This window comes from Cololabis saira, chromosome 4, assembly GCF_033807715.1.
Source record: "Cololabis saira isolate AMF1-May2022 chromosome 4, fColSai1.1, whole genome shotgun sequence".
NCBI classification, from domain to species: domain Eukaryota; kingdom Metazoa; phylum Chordata; class Actinopteri; order Beloniformes; family Belonidae; genus Cololabis; species Cololabis saira.
In genome coordinates this window covers 25,338,558-25,355,765 of record NC_084590.1, presented here as the reverse complement: position 1 = coordinate 25,355,765, position 17,208 = coordinate 25,338,558, and the positions used below count along the sequence as shown (strand labels likewise).

At 41.1% G+C, this 17,208-nt stretch overlaps 21 non-coding genes across 21 annotated transcripts; all 21 read left to right on the top strand.

The window, feature by feature from the left end:
- Window positions 1–98: 98 nt before the first annotated feature.
- On the top strand, window positions 99–172 carry trnan-guu (transfer RNA asparagine (anticodon GUU)). The gene has a single exon. It is a non-coding gene; the product is annotated as a tRNA-Asn (tRNA).
- Window positions 173–492: 320 nt separating this feature from the next.
- On the top strand, window positions 493–566 carry trnan-guu (transfer RNA asparagine (anticodon GUU)). Its single transcript has one exon. It is a non-coding gene; the product is annotated as a tRNA-Asn (tRNA).
- Window positions 567–892: 326 nt separating this feature from the next.
- trnan-guu (transfer RNA asparagine (anticodon GUU)) lies at window positions 893–966 on the top strand. The gene has a single exon. It is a non-coding gene; the product is annotated as a tRNA-Asn (tRNA).
- Window positions 967–1,288: 322 nt separating this feature from the next.
- trnan-guu (transfer RNA asparagine (anticodon GUU)) lies at window positions 1,289–1,362 on the top strand. Its single transcript has one exon. It is a non-coding gene; the product is annotated as a tRNA-Asn (tRNA).
- Window positions 1,363–1,682: 320 nt separating this feature from the next.
- On the top strand, window positions 1,683–1,756 carry trnan-guu (transfer RNA asparagine (anticodon GUU)). The gene has a single exon. It is a non-coding gene; the product is annotated as a tRNA-Asn (tRNA).
- A 315-nt stretch (window positions 1,757–2,071) lies between these two features.
- trnan-guu (transfer RNA asparagine (anticodon GUU)) lies at window positions 2,072–2,145 on the top strand. Its single transcript has one exon. It is a non-coding gene; the product is annotated as a tRNA-Asn (tRNA).
- Window positions 2,146–2,465: 320 nt separating this feature from the next.
- Window positions 2,466–2,539, top strand: trnan-guu (transfer RNA asparagine (anticodon GUU)). The gene has a single exon. It is a non-coding gene; the product is annotated as a tRNA-Asn (tRNA).
- Window positions 2,540–2,865: 326 nt separating this feature from the next.
- On the top strand, window positions 2,866–2,939 carry trnan-guu (transfer RNA asparagine (anticodon GUU)). The gene has a single exon. It is a non-coding gene; the product is annotated as a tRNA-Asn (tRNA).
- Window positions 2,940–3,259: 320 nt separating this feature from the next.
- trnan-guu (transfer RNA asparagine (anticodon GUU)) lies at window positions 3,260–3,333 on the top strand. Its single transcript has one exon. It is a non-coding gene; the product is annotated as a tRNA-Asn (tRNA).
- A 322-nt stretch (window positions 3,334–3,655) lies between these two features.
- Window positions 3,656–3,729, top strand: trnan-guu (transfer RNA asparagine (anticodon GUU)). The gene has a single exon. It is a non-coding gene; the product is annotated as a tRNA-Asn (tRNA).
- A 320-nt stretch (window positions 3,730–4,049) lies between these two features.
- On the top strand, window positions 4,050–4,123 carry trnan-guu (transfer RNA asparagine (anticodon GUU)). Its single transcript has one exon. It is a non-coding gene; the product is annotated as a tRNA-Asn (tRNA).
- A 320-nt stretch (window positions 4,124–4,443) lies between these two features.
- trnan-guu (transfer RNA asparagine (anticodon GUU)) lies at window positions 4,444–4,517 on the top strand. Its single transcript has one exon. It is a non-coding gene; the product is annotated as a tRNA-Asn (tRNA).
- A 326-nt stretch (window positions 4,518–4,843) lies between these two features.
- On the top strand, window positions 4,844–4,917 carry trnan-guu (transfer RNA asparagine (anticodon GUU)). The gene has a single exon. It is a non-coding gene; the product is annotated as a tRNA-Asn (tRNA).
- Window positions 4,918–5,237: 320 nt separating this feature from the next.
- On the top strand, window positions 5,238–5,311 carry trnan-guu (transfer RNA asparagine (anticodon GUU)). The gene has a single exon. It is a non-coding gene; the product is annotated as a tRNA-Asn (tRNA).
- A 326-nt stretch (window positions 5,312–5,637) lies between these two features.
- On the top strand, window positions 5,638–5,711 carry trnan-guu (transfer RNA asparagine (anticodon GUU)). Its single transcript has one exon. It is a non-coding gene; the product is annotated as a tRNA-Asn (tRNA).
- Window positions 5,712–6,026: 315 nt separating this feature from the next.
- Window positions 6,027–6,100, top strand: trnan-guu (transfer RNA asparagine (anticodon GUU)). Its single transcript has one exon. It is a non-coding gene; the product is annotated as a tRNA-Asn (tRNA).
- Window positions 6,101–6,420: 320 nt separating this feature from the next.
- trnan-guu (transfer RNA asparagine (anticodon GUU)) lies at window positions 6,421–6,494 on the top strand. The gene has a single exon. It is a non-coding gene; the product is annotated as a tRNA-Asn (tRNA).
- Window positions 6,495–6,814: 320 nt separating this feature from the next.
- Window positions 6,815–6,888, top strand: trnan-guu (transfer RNA asparagine (anticodon GUU)). The gene has a single exon. It is a non-coding gene; the product is annotated as a tRNA-Asn (tRNA).
- A 322-nt stretch (window positions 6,889–7,210) lies between these two features.
- trnan-guu (transfer RNA asparagine (anticodon GUU)) lies at window positions 7,211–7,284 on the top strand. The gene has a single exon. It is a non-coding gene; the product is annotated as a tRNA-Asn (tRNA).
- Window positions 7,285–7,610: 326 nt separating this feature from the next.
- Window positions 7,611–7,684, top strand: trnan-guu (transfer RNA asparagine (anticodon GUU)). Its single transcript has one exon. It is a non-coding gene; the product is annotated as a tRNA-Asn (tRNA).
- A 1,161-nt stretch (window positions 7,685–8,845) lies between these two features.
- trnan-guu (transfer RNA asparagine (anticodon GUU)) lies at window positions 8,846–8,919 on the top strand. The gene has a single exon. It is a non-coding gene; the product is annotated as a tRNA-Asn (tRNA).
- The last annotated feature ends 8,289 nt before the right edge of the window (window positions 8,920–17,208 follow it).

The window sequence follows — 17,208 nt, the reverse complement described above, 5'->3', positions numbered from 1 at the left end:
TTGCTGTAATTTGTAAACGGTCACCAAACGAATGTGAAGGAAAGTAGGGGCGGAGTTACATGTACGGCCACGCCCACCCAAGAGCATGGCAGGCCTCTGTCTCTGTGGCGCAATTGGTTAGCGCGTTCGGCTGTTAACCGAAAGGATGGTGGTTCAAGCCCACCCAGGGACGTGCATTGATTTGGACCTTTGTCAAGCTTGATACTAGGCTATCAGATATTGTCCTTTTTCGCCAAATGTACACAGGAATTTGACCTGGTAAAAAAAGCACCACTGTGCATTCACACCTCCACAAACAATTCAAATCAACAGCACAAAGTCAATAATTCAGAGAATTAGATTATTTTTAAAGTGCTCCAACTCTTTGTACGGAAATGCGTACTGACACCTGAAGTTGCTGTAATTTGTAAACGGTCACCAAACGAATGTGAAGGAAAGTACGGGTGGAGTTACATGTACGGCCACGCCCACCCAATAGCATGGCAGGCCTCTGTATCTGTGGCGCAATTGGTTAGCGCGTTCGGCTGTTAACCGAAAGGATGGTAGTTCAAGACCACCCAGGGACGTGCATTGATTAGGGCCTTTGTCATGCTTAATAACAACACTAGGCTATCAGATATTGCCCTTTTTTGCCAAATGTACACAGGAATTTAACCTGGTAAAAACAGCACCACTGTACATTCACAACTCCACAAACAATTCAAATCGACAGCACAAAGTCAATAATTCAGAGAATTAGATTATTTTTAAAATGCTCCAACTCTTTGTACGGAAATGCGTACTGACACCTGAAGTTGCTGTAATTTGTAAACGGTCACCAAACGAATGTGAAGGAAAGTAGGGGCGGAGTTACATGTACGGCCACGCCCACCCAAGAGCATGGCAGGCCTCTGTCTCTGTGGCGCAATTGGTTAGCGCGTTCGGCTGTTAACCGAAAGGATGGTGGTTCAAGCCCACCCAGGGACGTGCATGGATTTGGACCTTTGTCAAGCTTGATACTACATTATCAGATATTGTCCCTTTTTTCGCCAAATGTACACAGGAATTTAACATGGTAAAAACAGCACCACTGTGCATTCACACCTCCACAAACAATTCAAATCAACAGCACAAAGTAAATAATTCAGAGAATTAGATTATTTTTAAAGTGCTCCAACTCTTTGTACGGAAATGCGTACTGACACCTGAAGTTGCTGTAATTTGTAAACGGTCACCAAACGAATGTGAAGGAAAGTAGGGGCGGAGTTACATGTACGGCCACGCCCACCCAAGAGCATGGCAGGCATCTGTCTCTGTGGCGCAATTGGTTAGCGCGTTCGGCTGTTAACCGAAAGGATGGTGGTTCAAGCCCACCCAGGGACGTGCATCGATTTGGACCTTTGTCAAGCTTGGTACTAGGCTATCAGATATTGTCCTTTTTTGCCAAATGTACACAGGAATTTAACCTGGTAAAAACAGCACCACTGTGCATTCACACCTCCACAAACAATTCAAATCAACAGCACAAAGTCAATAATTCAGAGAATTAGATTATTTTTAAAGTGCTCCAACTCTTTGTACGGAAATGCGTACTGACACCTGAAGTTGCTGTAATTTGTAAACGGTCACCAAACGAATGTGAAGGAAAGTAGGGGCGGAGTTACATGTATGGCCACGCCCACCCAAGAGCATGGCAGGCCTCTGTCTCTGTGGCGCAATTGGTTAGCGCGTTCGGCTGTTAACCGAAAGGATGGTGGTTCAAGCCCACCCAGGGACGTGCATTGATTTGGACCTAAGCTTGATACTAGGCTATCAGATATTGTCCTTTTTTGCCAAATGTACACAGGAATTTAACCTGGTAAAAACAGCACCACTGTGCATTCACACCTCCACAAACAATTCAAATCAACAGCACAAAGTCAATAATTCAGAGAATTAGATTATTTTTAAAGTGCTCCAACTCTTTGTACGGAAATGCGTACTGACACCTGAAGTTGCTGTAATTTGTAAACGGTCACCAAACGAATGTGAAGGAAAGTAGGGGCGGAGTTACATGTATGGCCACGCCCACCCAAGAGCATGGCAGGCCTCTGTCTCTGTGGCGCAATTGGTTAGCGCGTTCGGCTGTTAACCGAAAGGATGGTGGTTCAAGCCCACCCAGGGACGTGCATTGATTTGGACCTTTGTCAAGCTTGATACTAGGCTATCAGATATTGTCCTTTTTTGTCAAATGTACACAGGAATTTAACCTGGTAAAAACAGCACCACTGTACATTCACACCTCCACAAACAATTCAAATTGACAGCAAAAAGTCAATAATCCAGAGAATTAGATTATTTTTAAAGTGCTCCAACTCTTTGTACGGAAATGCGTACTGACACCTGAAGTTGCTGTAATTTGTAAACGGTCACCAAACGAATGTGAAGGAAAGTACGGGTGGAGTTACATGTACGGCCACGCCCACCCAATAGCATGGCAGGCCTCTGTATCTGTGGCGCAATTGGTTAGCGCGTTCTGCTGTTAACCGAAAGGATGGTGGTTCAAGACCACCCAGGGACGTGCATTGATTAGGGCCTTTGTCATGCTTAATAACAACACTAGGCTATCAGATATTGCCCTTTTTTGCCAAATGTACACAGGAATTTAACCTGGTAAAAACAGCACCACTGTACATTCACACCTCCACAAACAATTCAAATCGACAGCAAAAAGTCAATAATTCAGAGAATTAGATTATTTTTAAAGTGCTCCAACTCTTTGTACGGAAATGCGTACTTACACCTGAAGTTGCTGTAATTTGTAAACGGTCACCAAACGAATATGTTGGAAAGTAAGGGCGGAGTTACCTGTACGGCCACGCCCACCCAAGATCATGGCAGGCCTCTGTCTCTGTGGCGCAATTGGTTAGCGCGTTCGGCTGTTAACCGAAAGGATGGTGGTTCAAGCACACCCAGGGACGTGCATTGATTTGGACCTTTGTCAAGCTTGATACTAGGCTATCAGATGTTGTCCTTTTTTGCCAAATGTACACAGGAATTTAACCTGGTAAAAACAGCACCACTGTGCATTCACACCTCCACAAACAATTCAAATCAACAGCACAAAGTCAATAATTCAGAGAATTAGATTATTTTTAAAGTGCTCCAACTCTTTGTACGGAAATGCATACTGACACCTGAAGTTGCTGTAATTTGTAAACGGTCACTAAACGAATGTGAAGGAAAGTAAGGGCGGAGTTACATGTACGGCCACGCCCACCCAAGAGCATGGCAGGCCTCTGTCTCTGTGGCGCAATTGGTTAGCGCGTTCGGCTGTTAACCGAAAGGATGGTGGTTCAAGCCCACCCAGGGACGTGCCTTGAGTAGGGCCTTTGTCAAGCTTAATAACAACACTAGGCTATCAGATATTGCCCTTTTTTGCCAAATGTACAGAGGAATTTAACCTGGTAAATACAGCACCACTGTGCACACCTCTAGAATCAATTCAAATCGACAGCACAAAGTCAATAATTCAGAGAATTAGATTATTTTTAAAATGCTCCAACTCTTTGTACGGAAATGCGTACTGACACTTGAAGTTGCTGTAATTTGTAAACGGTCACCAAACGAATGTGAAGGAAAGTAGGGGCGGAGTTACATGTACGGCCACGCCCACCCAAGAGCATGGCAGGCATCTGTCTCTGTGGCGCAATTGGTTAGCGCGTTCGGCTGTTAACCGAAAGGATGGTGGTTCAAGCCCACCCAGGGACGTGCATCGATTTGGACCTTTGTCAAGCTTGGTACTAGGCTATCAGATATTGTCCTTTTTTGCCAAATGTACACAGGAATTTAACCTGGTAAAAACAGCACCACTGTGCATTCACACCTCCACAAACAATTCAAATCAACAGCACAAAGTCAATAATTCAGAGAATTAGATTATTTTTAAAGTGCTCCAACTCTTTGTACGGAAATGCGTACTGACACCTGAAGTTGCTGTAATTTGTAAACGGTCACCAAACGAATGTGAAGGAAAGTAGGGGCGGAGTTACATGTATGGCCACGCCCACCCAAGAGCATGGCAGGCCTCTGTCTCTGTGGCGCAATTGGTTAGCGCGTTCGGCTGTTAACCGAAAGGATGGTGGTTCAAGCCCACCCAGGGACGTGCATTGATTTGGACCTTTGTCAAGCTTGATACTAGGCTATCAGATATTGTCCTTTTTTGTCAAATGTACACAGGAATTTAACCTGGTAAAAACAGCACCACTGTACATTCACACCTCCACAAACAATTCAAATTGACAGCAAAAAGTCAATAATCCAGAGAATTAGATTATTTTTAAAGTGCTCCAACTCTTTGTACGGAAATGCGTACTGACACCTGAAGTTGCTGTAATTTGTAAACGGTCACCAAACGAATGTGAAGGAAAGTACGGGTGGAGTTACATGTACGGCCACGCCCACCCAATAGCATGGCAGGCCTCTGTATCTGTGGCGCAATTGGTTAGCGCGTTCTGCTGTTAACCGAAAGGATGGTGGTTCAAGACCACCCAGGGACGTGCATTGATTAGGGCCTTTGTCATGCTTAATAACAACACTAGGCTATCAGATATTGCCCTTTTTTGCCAAATGTACACAGGAATTTAACCTGGTAAAAACAGCACCACTGTACATTCACACCTCCACAAACAATTCAAATCGACAGCAAAAAGTCAATAATTCAGAGAATTAGATTATTTTTAAAGTGCTCCAACTCTTTGTACGGAAATGCGTACTTACACCTGAAGTTGCTGTAATTTGTAAACGGTCACCAAACGAATATGTTGGAAAGTAAGGGCGGAGTTACCTGTACGGCCACGCCCACCCAAGATCATGGCAGGCCTCTGTCTCTGTGGCGCAATTGGTTAGCGCGTTCGGCTGTTAACCGAAAGGATGGTGGTTCAAGCACACCCAGGGACGTGCATTGATTTGGACCTTTGTCAAGCTTGATACTAGGCTATCAGATGTTGTCCTTTTTTGCCAAATGTACACAGGAATTTAACCTGGTAAAAACAGCACCACTGTGCATTCACACCTCCACAAACAATTCAAATCAACAGCACAAAGTCAATAATTCAGAGAATTAGATTATTTTTAAAGTGCTCCAACTCTTTGTACGGAAATGCGTACTGACACCTGAAGTTGCTGTAATTTGTAAACGGTCACCAAACGAATGTGAAGGAAAGTACGGGTGGAGTTACATGTACGGCCACGCCCACCCAATAGCATGGCAGGCCTCTGTATCTGTGGCGCAATTGGTTAGCGCGTTCGGCTGTTAACCGAAAGGATGGTAGTTCAAGACCACCCAGGGACGTGCATTGATTAGGGCCTTTGTCATGCTTAATAACAACACTAGGCTATCAGATATTGCCCTTTTTTGCCAAATGTACACAGGAATTTAACCTGGTAAAAACAGCACCACTGTGCATTCACACCTCCACAAACAATTCAAATCAACAGCACAAAGTCAATAATTCAGAGAATTAGATTATTTTTAAAGTGCTCCAACTCTTTGTACGGAAATGCGTACTGACACCTGAAGTTGCTGTAATTTGTAAACGGTCACCAAACGAATGTGAAGGAAAGTAGGGGCGGAGTTACATGTATGGCCACGCCCACCCAAGAGCATGGCAGGCCTCTGTCTCTGTGGCGCAATTGGTTAGCGCGTTCGGCTGTTAACCGAAAGGATGGTGGTTCAAGCCCACCCAGGGACGTGCATTGATTTGGACCTAAGCTTGATACTAGGCTATCAGATATTGTCCTTTTTTGCCAAATGTACACAGGAATTTAACCTGGTAAAAACAGCACCACTGTGCATTCACACCTCCACAAACAATTCAAATCAACAGCACAAAGTCAATAATTCAGAGAATTAGATTATTTTTAAAGTGCTCCAACTCTTTGTACGGAAATGCGTACTGACACCGGAAGTTGCTGTAATTTGTAAACGGTCACCAAAAGAATGTGAAGGAAAGTACGGGTGGAGTTACATGTACGGCCACGCCCACCCAAGAGCATGGCAGGCATCTGTCTCTGTGGCGCAATTGGTTAGCGCGTTCGGCTGTTAACCGAAAGGATGGTGGTTCAAGCCCACCCAGGGACGTGCATTGATTTGGACCTTTGTCAAGCTTGATACTAGGCTATCAGATATTGTCCTTTTTTGCCAAATGTACACAGGAATTTAACCTGGTAAAAACAGCACCACTGTGCATTCACACCTCCACAAACAATTCAAATCAACAGCACAAAGTCAATAATTCAGAGAATTAGATTATTTTTAAAGTGCTCCAACTCTTTGTACGGAAATGCGTACTGACACCTGAAGTTGCTGTAATTTGTAAACGGTCACCAAACGAATGTGAAGGAAAGTAGGGGCGGAGTTACATGTATGGCCACGCCCTCCCAAGAGCATGGCAGGCCTCTGTCTCTGTGGCGCAATTGGTTAGCGCGTTCGGCTGTTAACCGAAAGGATGGTGGTTCAAGCCCACCCAGGGACGTGCATTGATTTGGACCTTTGTCAAGCTTGATACTAGGCTATCAGATATTGTCCTTTTTTGTCAAATGTACACAGGAATTTAACCTGGTAAAAACAGCACCACTGTACATTCACACCTCCACAAACAATTCAAATCGACAGCAAAAAGTCAATAATCCAGAGAATTAGATTATTTTTAAAGTGCTCCAACTCTTTGTACGGAAATGCGTACTGACACCTGAAGTTGCTGTAATTTGTAAACGGTCACTAAACGAATGTGAAGGAAAGTAAGGGCGGAGTTACATGTAGGGCCACGCCCACCCAAGAGCATGGCAGGCCTCTGTCTCTGTGGCGCAATTGGTTAGCGCGTTCGGCTGTTAACCGAAAGGATGGTGGTTCAAGCCCACCCAGGGACGTGCCTTGAGTAGGGCCTTTGTCAAGCTTAATAACAACACTAGGCTATCAGATATTGCCCTTTTTTGCCAAATGTACAGAGGAATTTAACCTGGTAAAAACAGCACCACTGTGCACACCTCTACAATCAATTCAAATCGACAGCACAAAGTCAATAATTCAGAGAATTAGATAATTTTTAAAATGCTCCAACTCTTTGTACGGAAATGCGTACTGACACCTGAAGTTGCTGTAATTTGTAAACGGTCACCAAACGAATGTGAAGGAAAGTACGGGTGGAGTTACATGTACGGCCACGCCCACCCAATAGCATGGCAGGCCTCTGTATCTGTGGCGCAATTGGTTAGCGCGTTCTGCTGTTAACCGAAAGGATGGTGGTTCAAGACCACCCAGGGACGTGCATTGATTAGGGCCTTTGTCAAGCTTAATAACAACACTAGGCTATCAGATATTGCCCTTTTTTGCCAAATGTACACAGGAATTTAACCTGGTAAAAACAGCACCACTGTACATTCACACCTCCACAAACAATTCAAATCGACAGCAAAAAGTCAATAATTCAGAGAATTAGATTATTTTTAAAGTGCTCCAACTCTTTGTACGGAAATGCGTACTTACACCTGAAGTTGCTGTAATTTGTAAACGGTCACCAAACGAATATGTTGGAAAGTAAGGGCGGAGTTACCTGTACGGCCACGCCCACCCAAGATCATGGCAGGCCTCTGTCTCTGTGGCGCAATTGGTTAGCGCGTTCGGCTGTTAACCGAAAGGATGGTGGTTCAAGCACACCCAGGGACGTGCATTGATTTGGACCTTTGTCAAGCTTGATACTAGGCTATCAGATGTTGTCCTTTTTTGCCAAATGTACACAGGAATTTAACCTGGTAAAAACAGCACCACTGTGCATTCACACCTCCACAAACAATTCAAATCAACAGCACAAAGTCAATAATTCAGAGAATTAGATTATTTTTAAAGTGCTCCAACTCTTTGTACGGAAATGCGTACTGACACCTGAAGTTGCTGTAATTAGTAAACGGTCACCAAACGAATGTGAAGGAAAGTACGGGTGGAGTTACATGTACGGCCACGCCCACCCGAAAGCATGGCAGGCCTCTTTCTCTGTGCCGCAATTGATTAGCACGTTCGGCTGTTAACCGAAAGGATGGTGGTTCAAGCCCACCCAGGGACGTGCATTGATTAGGGCCTTTGTCAGGCTTAATAACAACACTAGGCTATCAGATATTGTCCTTTTTTGCTATATGTACACAGGAATTTAACCTGGTAAAAACAGCACCACTGTGCATTCACACCTCCACAAACAAACAGGACTTTCCAGGGAAATTAACTCTTGTCCCTTTCAAGCCGATCATACAAGTCTGGTATGACTTCCCCCTTGGGGGTGAAACAGATTCTGTTGTTCCAGCAATAATGTCTCCTTTCTGTGGCCGATAGCACGGGAGTGCCACTGTGACGCTAGTCTGAGTAACAAGGAGTTTGGGGAACATCCCTGAAGTAGCGCACACTTTAAGTGAAAGGGAGAGGCTGGTGAATGGAGAGCACCCTGCATCCTCACTGGAAGACAGAGGGAGGACTGACTGGCCGCTCTCTTCTTCTTTTTGGCTGGCTGATCAACAGCTTGGGTGGGCAGTATCGCCATAGCCGATGTAAGCGTCTGTGCTAGGTGGTCCTCGCCTCCTACCTGGGTGGAATAACAGGCATTGGTTGGGCCTTATGCTCCGTTGGGTTCTCAAAATTCAGATGAATTCAAATCAACAGCACAAAGTCAATAATTCAGAGAATTAGATTACTTTTAACGTGCTCCAACTCTTTGTACGGAAATGCTTACTGACACCTGAAGTTGCTGTAATTTGTAAATGGTCACCAAACGTGTGTGAAGGAAAGTAAGGGTGGAGTTACCTGTATGGCCACGCCCACCCAAGAGCATGGCGGGCCTCTGTCTCTGTGGCGCAATTGGTTAGCGCGTTCGGCTGTTAACCGAAAGGATGGTGGTTCAAGCCCACCCAGGGACGTGCGTTGTTAAGGGCTTTTGTCAAGCTTAATAACAACACTAGGCTATCAGATAGAGAGCACCCTGCATCCTCACTGGAAGACAGAGGGAGGACTGTCAGGCCGCTCTCTTCTTCTTCTTGGCTGGCTGATCGACATTTTGGGTGGGCAGTCTCTCCCAGGGTGGCCACCCGTCCCTTAAAATACGGAATTGTTACGTAATTGGAATTACAAGTTGCGTTCCGTATTGAACCAATACGGACATATATTATGCTCTTATTTATTCATGTCATAATATACAGGTGAAGGTCGAAACATTTTAATATATTGCAAAACTTCATTCTTAGTAAATTCAACTAAAGGTGAAACAAATATATTATTTCCCTCTACATTCAAAGTGAGATATTTCAAGCCTTTATTTGTTATAATTTTGGTGATTATGGCTCACAGTTTATGAAAACACCAATAAAAAAATATCTATATTATGAAATCAATAAACAATTTGTAACCGGGGTTATTTTATTATTTTATTTCTGTATTTATTTTAATTCATTTGCTAAGGTCCTTAAACACCACACACGCAAGCACAAGTGTTGTGTACGATGTGATGCTAGAAATTCCCACTGTCCTTGGACGCACCACGTGCGCAGACGTTAGCTGCCTGCCAAATGCGGTCAAACAGACACAGAAACTCGTCTCTCTGCAAGCTGCAAGCTGCGCAAGCAAGACGGACAGGTCTGTAGTTGTGAAAATATAGTTTAATAGTTGGAAGTAATGATTATAAACCGATTATATATTGATACACTGACATTTTTTCCGTCAGAGAGGAAGTGCTAAGCAGTCAATTAACTGTGGAAATGAACTCCATGCGGAACCCTGATTGGTGTTTCCATCAAGATATCCTGGTGAGTTAACCACCTAAAAAATAGTTGGTTAGAGTCAACATAGACATATATAAAGGCTAGATGACTCACGGCGGAGTCTCCAGCGTCGTTCACCCACGGCCATCTTGCCACAGGAGACTCTCTGGTGCGCATGCGTGCGCTATAGTTGTTGCTGTTGGAGGGTGAGTGGTCTGTACAGACAAAAATACTCATAACTTGCCGAAATCTTGACGGATTTACAAACGGATTGGTTCATCATAAACGTCATTAACGTGGGTATAATTCGGGATGCTTGGACATGTTGAAATTGTATCTCTTCGTTGCGAAAAACGACCTAATCATGCAGCATATACAATAGTTGTGTATCACCACTAACTAACGTTACCTGCCCAAGTTATCAAGGGTGACCACCAGTACTCAAGTTGTAAAAAAGAAAAATCAGGGGGGATGGTGGATTTTATCATATGGGGACAGATAATTTGTGCTGATTACAAATAATATAATATATTACAAATAATAGCACTGACCAAAACACCTGCAGAAATACTGCAGGAATGACATAGCAGCAGTTAAATGCAGCCTTCTGTAAGCTTTAAATATCCACTGGGCTTACATCAAATATATCAAAACACAACAATAAAAAACAGTTTTCTGAACTTATCAATATGACTCTGTCCTTCACAGGATAAGTAACATGGATTACTGCAAAAACTCAAAATCTTAACAAGAATATTTGTCTTATTTCTAGTTAAAATGTCTCATTTTAGTAAAATTACACTTATTACACTTAATGGATAGAGGTGTGTGTATATATATATATATATATATATATATATATATATATATATACACACATATGTAATGTCATGACGTAAATACATCATAATGTAATAATATGTTAATATGTTATGTCATATGAATACATGTTGTATGGTAATAATATGTGTATATATATATATATATATATATATATATATATATATATATATATATTACATATATATATTACATCATAATGTAATAATATGTTAATATGTTATGTCATATGAATACATGTTATATGGTACTAATATATATATATATATATATATATATATATATATATATATGTATATATATATATATATATATGTATGTATGTTATATGGTAATAATATATATATGTTATAATGTAACTATAAATATTACTAAGAATACTATAGACATATTGATTAAATATGAAAACCATGTCATGGCTATCTGTTCCTGGTTATTTTCATATAAAAGTACGTTTTTCAATGTTTATAATTATTCACAAGTATGCAGTGTCATAACTACATCTCTGACGTTCATGACAAACCAAACTGTTTGAAAATCTGTTGAGAATTGAGCAAGTTAAGGTTGTTTAAGCAGTACATGCTCCATTGAACACAATGTTATTCTGAGCGAACTCTCCTGTGGCAAGATGGCCGCCGTGTGACGACGTCGCTCTCCATTGGCAGCAGCGCGGACGAGTCATCTAGCCTTTATATATGTCTATGAGAGTCAAGTTGGTGTCACAGATGATTAAGTTGTGTGTTATTTTGCAACATGATGTGTTATGAAGAAAAAACAGTCAGGATATGACCTGTAACACGGAGAGGATATGAGGACATAAGTTTTGCTGATTCATGCTGTCGGCCAAACCACGGCCTAGAAGCTAAGCTAAGACCTGCTAAGTCTTTGTTTACGCAGGTGGAAGGTTAAAGGTGAAGGTTTATATATTTTAAATGTGAAACGCCTTATTGTATGTTAAATTGGGATGTTTATATGTAATTCTGTACAGATGTAGGTTTAAAAATAGTTTATTTTTGACTTTATGGTAATTTTTTCCTGCACACTTGTGTAGGCTGTTTTTTTCCGAGGGAAGACTTCACCGGTATAGTGGAGCTGTCCCTCCTGTGATCCAGAAATCATCCCGCTGCTTGAGGGTGCCTTCATCCTGTCAGGACGTGGGTTTGTGGATGCTGCACTGTTCCCAGGGACAGTAAGGACAAAATCAGAAGAATCTAAGGAGTTTGATATTTTATTTTGATACTTTTTTCCACTGAGATCTCAGGTATTTTTTGTTCTTGGGCCCAAGGTAACCAGAGACTAAAAAAAGTGACGTCATAAGCGAACTTTCTGTTAGAAATGAATAAGAAGAGATAATTAGAATAGTGTGTTTCAATAAATTTGTGTCTTATCACATTTTGTTTTAAAGAAGTGGTTGAGTGTGTTTTATGTGGGCTGGAGTTCTTGAATTGCTACTTCCAATCTCCCTTCCTGAACCTGTGAGAATTTAAAACTGAGTGAACCTGTGATTAGCTGTTGGTGTTTTATATTTTTGAAGATGATGATATTTTTGTAGATTAGATATTAAACGCCAAGGTCAAGAGTATATAATCCCTACTAAAGGGGACTACAAGACACAGGTTACAAATTCAATCATCAAAAATATAATATATAAAGGTTACACATCTTGCTTTGCATGTAATGAGACTATGTAATATATTAGTTTCACCTTTTAAGTTGAATTATTGAAATAAATTAACTTTTACACCATATTCTTCACCTGTATCTATATTCTACATTTTGGCTGATGTGGACATACAAGCATAGGAGGCTATTTCAGCTGCTATAGAGGGCTTTCACGTGACGTCACCAAACGGAAGTCGCCATTACGGAGATATACCCCCCACCCCCCCAGACCAAAACAAAGCCGGAGCGTATGAGAGACTGCACATTTCTGCTCCTTCATAAACTGTAATCACAATCCGTGTGGAAAATGGTCAATTATTGCCGTGTGTACGCTTGTACAAATCGGTCTGACCGAGAAAAACACCTGGAGTTTTACAGACTTCCAAAAGTTATCACAAATCAGGGAGATACTTGCCGAAACTTATCAGAAGAAAGGAGACGTCTGTGGCTTGCTGCACTGAAACAGAACTTCACGGGCAAGAATCTTGACAACATTCGTGTTTGTTCTTCACATTTCTTGTCAGGTAAGTGAAAAATAAATATAATAATATAATAATCTACTGTATATTTAGCGTTATTGCTCGCCATGATTTATTCATTTCATAGCCTTACAACAGAGTTTCTCAAACTAAATTTCTAGCACCCTACTCTGCCAGTGTACAAATGGGGGTCCATTTGGTCCCAGTTGTACAGTGTTAGAGTTCAGTTAAGGACTAGTATGGGCCAATTTAGACCCACCTAAAGGAATTCAGAGTCCCTGGAATCCACTTTGAGAACCACTGCCCTACAAAGCCAAACTGCAATAATGTTGTTGTTGTTGTTGTTTTTTTACAATTAGTGGTGAAATATCACACTTATGATTACCCATTTGGCTTGGCTTGAAAGCCTTTTTAAAATCTGTTTTATTTTTTTGGTGTTGTTCTTGCACCTCTAATTGTGGGGCTTCACAGTATCATATCAACACATTTAGTATTCAATTTTAAATTTATTTCTCATCATCACATGCAGGTAAACGTGCAGGCCTGTACTATAAAGATGATCCAAATTGGGTCCCATCGATTGCCATGACAGGACAAGAACTTCAGCCACCTAAAGAGTCTGGAACATCACGCCACCGTCGTCGTCTGAATAGAACCCAGAGAATTGATGCTGCTGCTGCTGATAATGATAATGATGATGATAATGATGTTGATGACGCTGATGATGCTTATGATGCTGATGGTGTGTGCAGTGTAGGGACTCAGACTGACCTGACCAGTGAATTTATCGAGTCAATGAACAGAGAACTACAAGTTTTAAGAACAGAGAACATGGAGTTGCGTTCTGATGTGGCACGCTTGTCTACTTATTATGACCAAAATTCATTTAAAGATAAAGATGAAAAGGTATTGTTCTTCACTGGCCTTCCAACATGGCAGTTATTGTTTGTACTGTACACCTACCTTTGTCCCCACCTCCCTGTTAAGAAAGCCCTCGATCCATTCAAGCAGCTGATGCTGACATTAATGCGGCTAAGACTTAATGTGTCTACAACCTTCCTGTCATATCTGTTTAACGTGTCACTTTCCACTGCTTCTAGGGTAGTCACTGATGTAACAGATGTTATGTTTATTCGTTTGAAACCACTCATTATATGGCCAGAAAGAGAAGAGTTACAAAAAACAATGCCAATGCAATTCAGGAAACACTTTGGGAAGAAATGTGTTGTTATTATTGACTGCTTTGAGATTTTCATTGACCGACCATCTAACCTTATAGCCAGAGCAATGACATGGTCTTCCTATAAGCATCACAACACAGTCAAGTTTCTAATTGGTATAACACCACAAGGCACAGTCTCATACATTTCAAAGGCATGGGGAGGAAGAGTGAGTGATAAATACATTACTGAAAACTGTGGCTTTTTGACAAAAATTATTCCTGGTGACTTAGTCCTTGCTGACCGTGGTTTTAATATTCAGTCTACATTAGGATGCAGGATGGCGCAATTGAAAATACCAGCATTTACACGTGGGAAAACACAGCTGGCACCGGTTGACCTTGAGACCACAAGGAAGATTGCTAATGTTAGAATCCATGTTGAGCGTGTCATTGGTAGTGTGCGCCAAAAATATAGTATTTTGGGTGGGACATTGCCAATTGATTTTTTGATGTGCAAGGACAGTGATGGGTATTGTACCATAGACAAGATTGCACTTGTGTGTTGTGCTCTGGTGAACCTTTGCCCAACAATTGTTGATTTTGACTAAGTAGCAGATGTTTTTATTTTTTTATTTTTTATATATATATATTACACACACACTTGTCTGATTCTGAATGGAAAAGAATAAAAAACAAGTGCTCTACAGTGATTCGTGGGTCCTTTACTGACTTATTTCTTATAGCTGTATGAGCCATTCGCTCAGTAATTCATATTTCTTATAGCCGTATGAGGCATTCCTTAGTATTCGTTGACCATTTGAGGCCTTCGTTCTCTCTGACTCTTATTTTGGTAGCTTTTTAAAAAAGTAAAAAAAAAAATACTGTGTTAAAAATGTTAACATCTGCATAGATGTATCAATAATGATTGATTGATAAAGACCTTTTACGGCCCAAAGATTGGTTTGTTTTGTGTGATACAACAGCATAGAATTATGAGAAGACATTACTTGAAACCGTGAATCATCATCACAACACTTGAATAACTACACACCTGTATATAACCTGAGTTTGACAGCTTTATTTGTCACAAAAGCATACCAATGGCACTTAAATTTTGAATAAAGTACAAAATAAATAGAATTTTCTCAAAGGTACATTATGTTTAAATACCAAAACACACCAGTATAACACACCAGTATAACAACAAAATGCATGCAGTGCTTAACTACACAACAGTGGCCTACTGGTTTTTTTTTTACCTTTCATTTTCTACGTTTTTTTACTTGCCCTGGAACTTTTTGACAAAAACTGAGGTAACTTACGGCAGTTAAGACAATACCATTTACCTTTAGGTGCAACTTGAACATTAACACATGAATAGTGAAACCATTGAATCTGACATTTGTCATAATCACAACAAATCATTTTACCAAATTCAACCTGGTCACAGAAGCAGTAGGTCTGTTCTTGCTGACTGGCACTTGTGGCACAATCAGAACCATGTGATTCATCAGAGGCATGTGCCCCAGGTTGTGAGGAAAGAGATAAGGCTACTAAAGGGTCTGAAGAAACAGATATAGCTACATCAGGTTGTGAGGAACCAGCCATGGTAGATGAAAGCCTAGTGTAGTATTTGCCAACTAACTCTGGCATAATGGCTGTGTCAAAAATGCGCTTGCTTTTCTTGCATATCGTGTCCCAGAACTCTTCATCAAATGTAATTAGTTCAACATGCAAATCTTTCTCTGTCCAAACAACAAAATAGGCAGATTCCAGTTTGCACACTCCAAGTTGAGTTTGCACCTGGTAGAAATACTGATGCTTTCTATTTAGTTTTAGTTTTCCATCATCATCTTTCTCTAAGTAGGATACACAATCTACGATGTCGTTTTTGACACAGAAAGGACATTTAACTTCAATTACACTGACACCACAACAATCACAAGAAACAAGTCCATCTGGGGAAGCTCCCAAGAACGGCACACTTGGATTTATAAAGAAACCTGTGTTTTCCGCTTTCACATTTTCATGACGTTTCTTATGGTCATTTATGAAGATATCACGTGCAAATGTCTCGTGATCACATCCCCAGGTCATGGCTTTTGAGGTGAATTTGTATGACTCAGGATAGCATACACTTTTGATGAGGCTCTGTGCTGGTTTGTTTGGATCAGTGCAGCATGCAGTTTTCATTTTAGATGCTGTAATTCGGCCAGCACGGAATCTAAACCATAGTTTCGAGGAAGCTTGATCCCTTGTAGCTACCTCAACTGCCCTTGCTTGCTCCTCAGATACTGAAATATTAATATCATTGCAAATAGACAAAACATCACTGTAGTCCATGTGAACTGCTCCTTCGTTTCGCAATTCAGTCAACACCACTGGAAAGTTTTCACCTATGGGTTTTCGAATAAAACTGTCTGAATAAGGCTCTATCAGTGACAAAATAGCAGATTTTGTTCCACTTGTGCTTAAAGCACTAAATAATGACGACAATTCATGACTAGTTGGCTTTGGTGTTTTACTTATTTTGATAGAGTGATCACTAGCACTTTGTTGTGTTTGTTTGTGTACATGACCACCACTATTTCTCTCTGTTATTTTACTTTATAGGTCTTAGCTGCAGTGAAGTCAATATTTTCACACTCCTTGTACTCCACCTTTGACAAGGCAGTAGGCAACATCCAATATGCCTTTTCCTGGGTCACTGTCTTTGAGTCCCTCAAGTTTATAATTTCTTCAATCAGAAACAACAATGCAGCAACGTGTGTGCACACTTCTCCGAGACCGGCAACACACGTACAGTGGGCTCCAAGAATCCGACCCGACTTCTCAGCAATGACCCATGGTTCCAGAGGGGTTTCTCTTATTGACTGAGAATGAAGCACCTGAATAAAAGACAAGAAAAACAAATATAAGCTTGCAAGAATAACATATAACTCATCAATTACTTTTTTAAATAAATTACACCATGTAGGCTTATATCACTGTCATTTCATAGTGGGGTCAGCCCCCAGGGGTCTTTGAGTTTGAGGAGGTCGACTGATTTGAGTGTCCAAATGGAACCAATTTAACATAATGAAGCCTTAACTCTCATACTGTGTTAAAATAATTAGTGTGATCTGTAGATGACAGTGGTTATGGTTGTTTAGTATTGCATCAAACTGGATATCCTTGGAATAATAATATAGAGAATCACTACACAGGGGCTTCTCTAAGTGGATGGCAAAGACTCTGTGGGTTCATTTTGGAGGGTCTAAATTGACCCTTACAAGTCTGTAACCCTGACAGTGTACAAATGGAACCAAA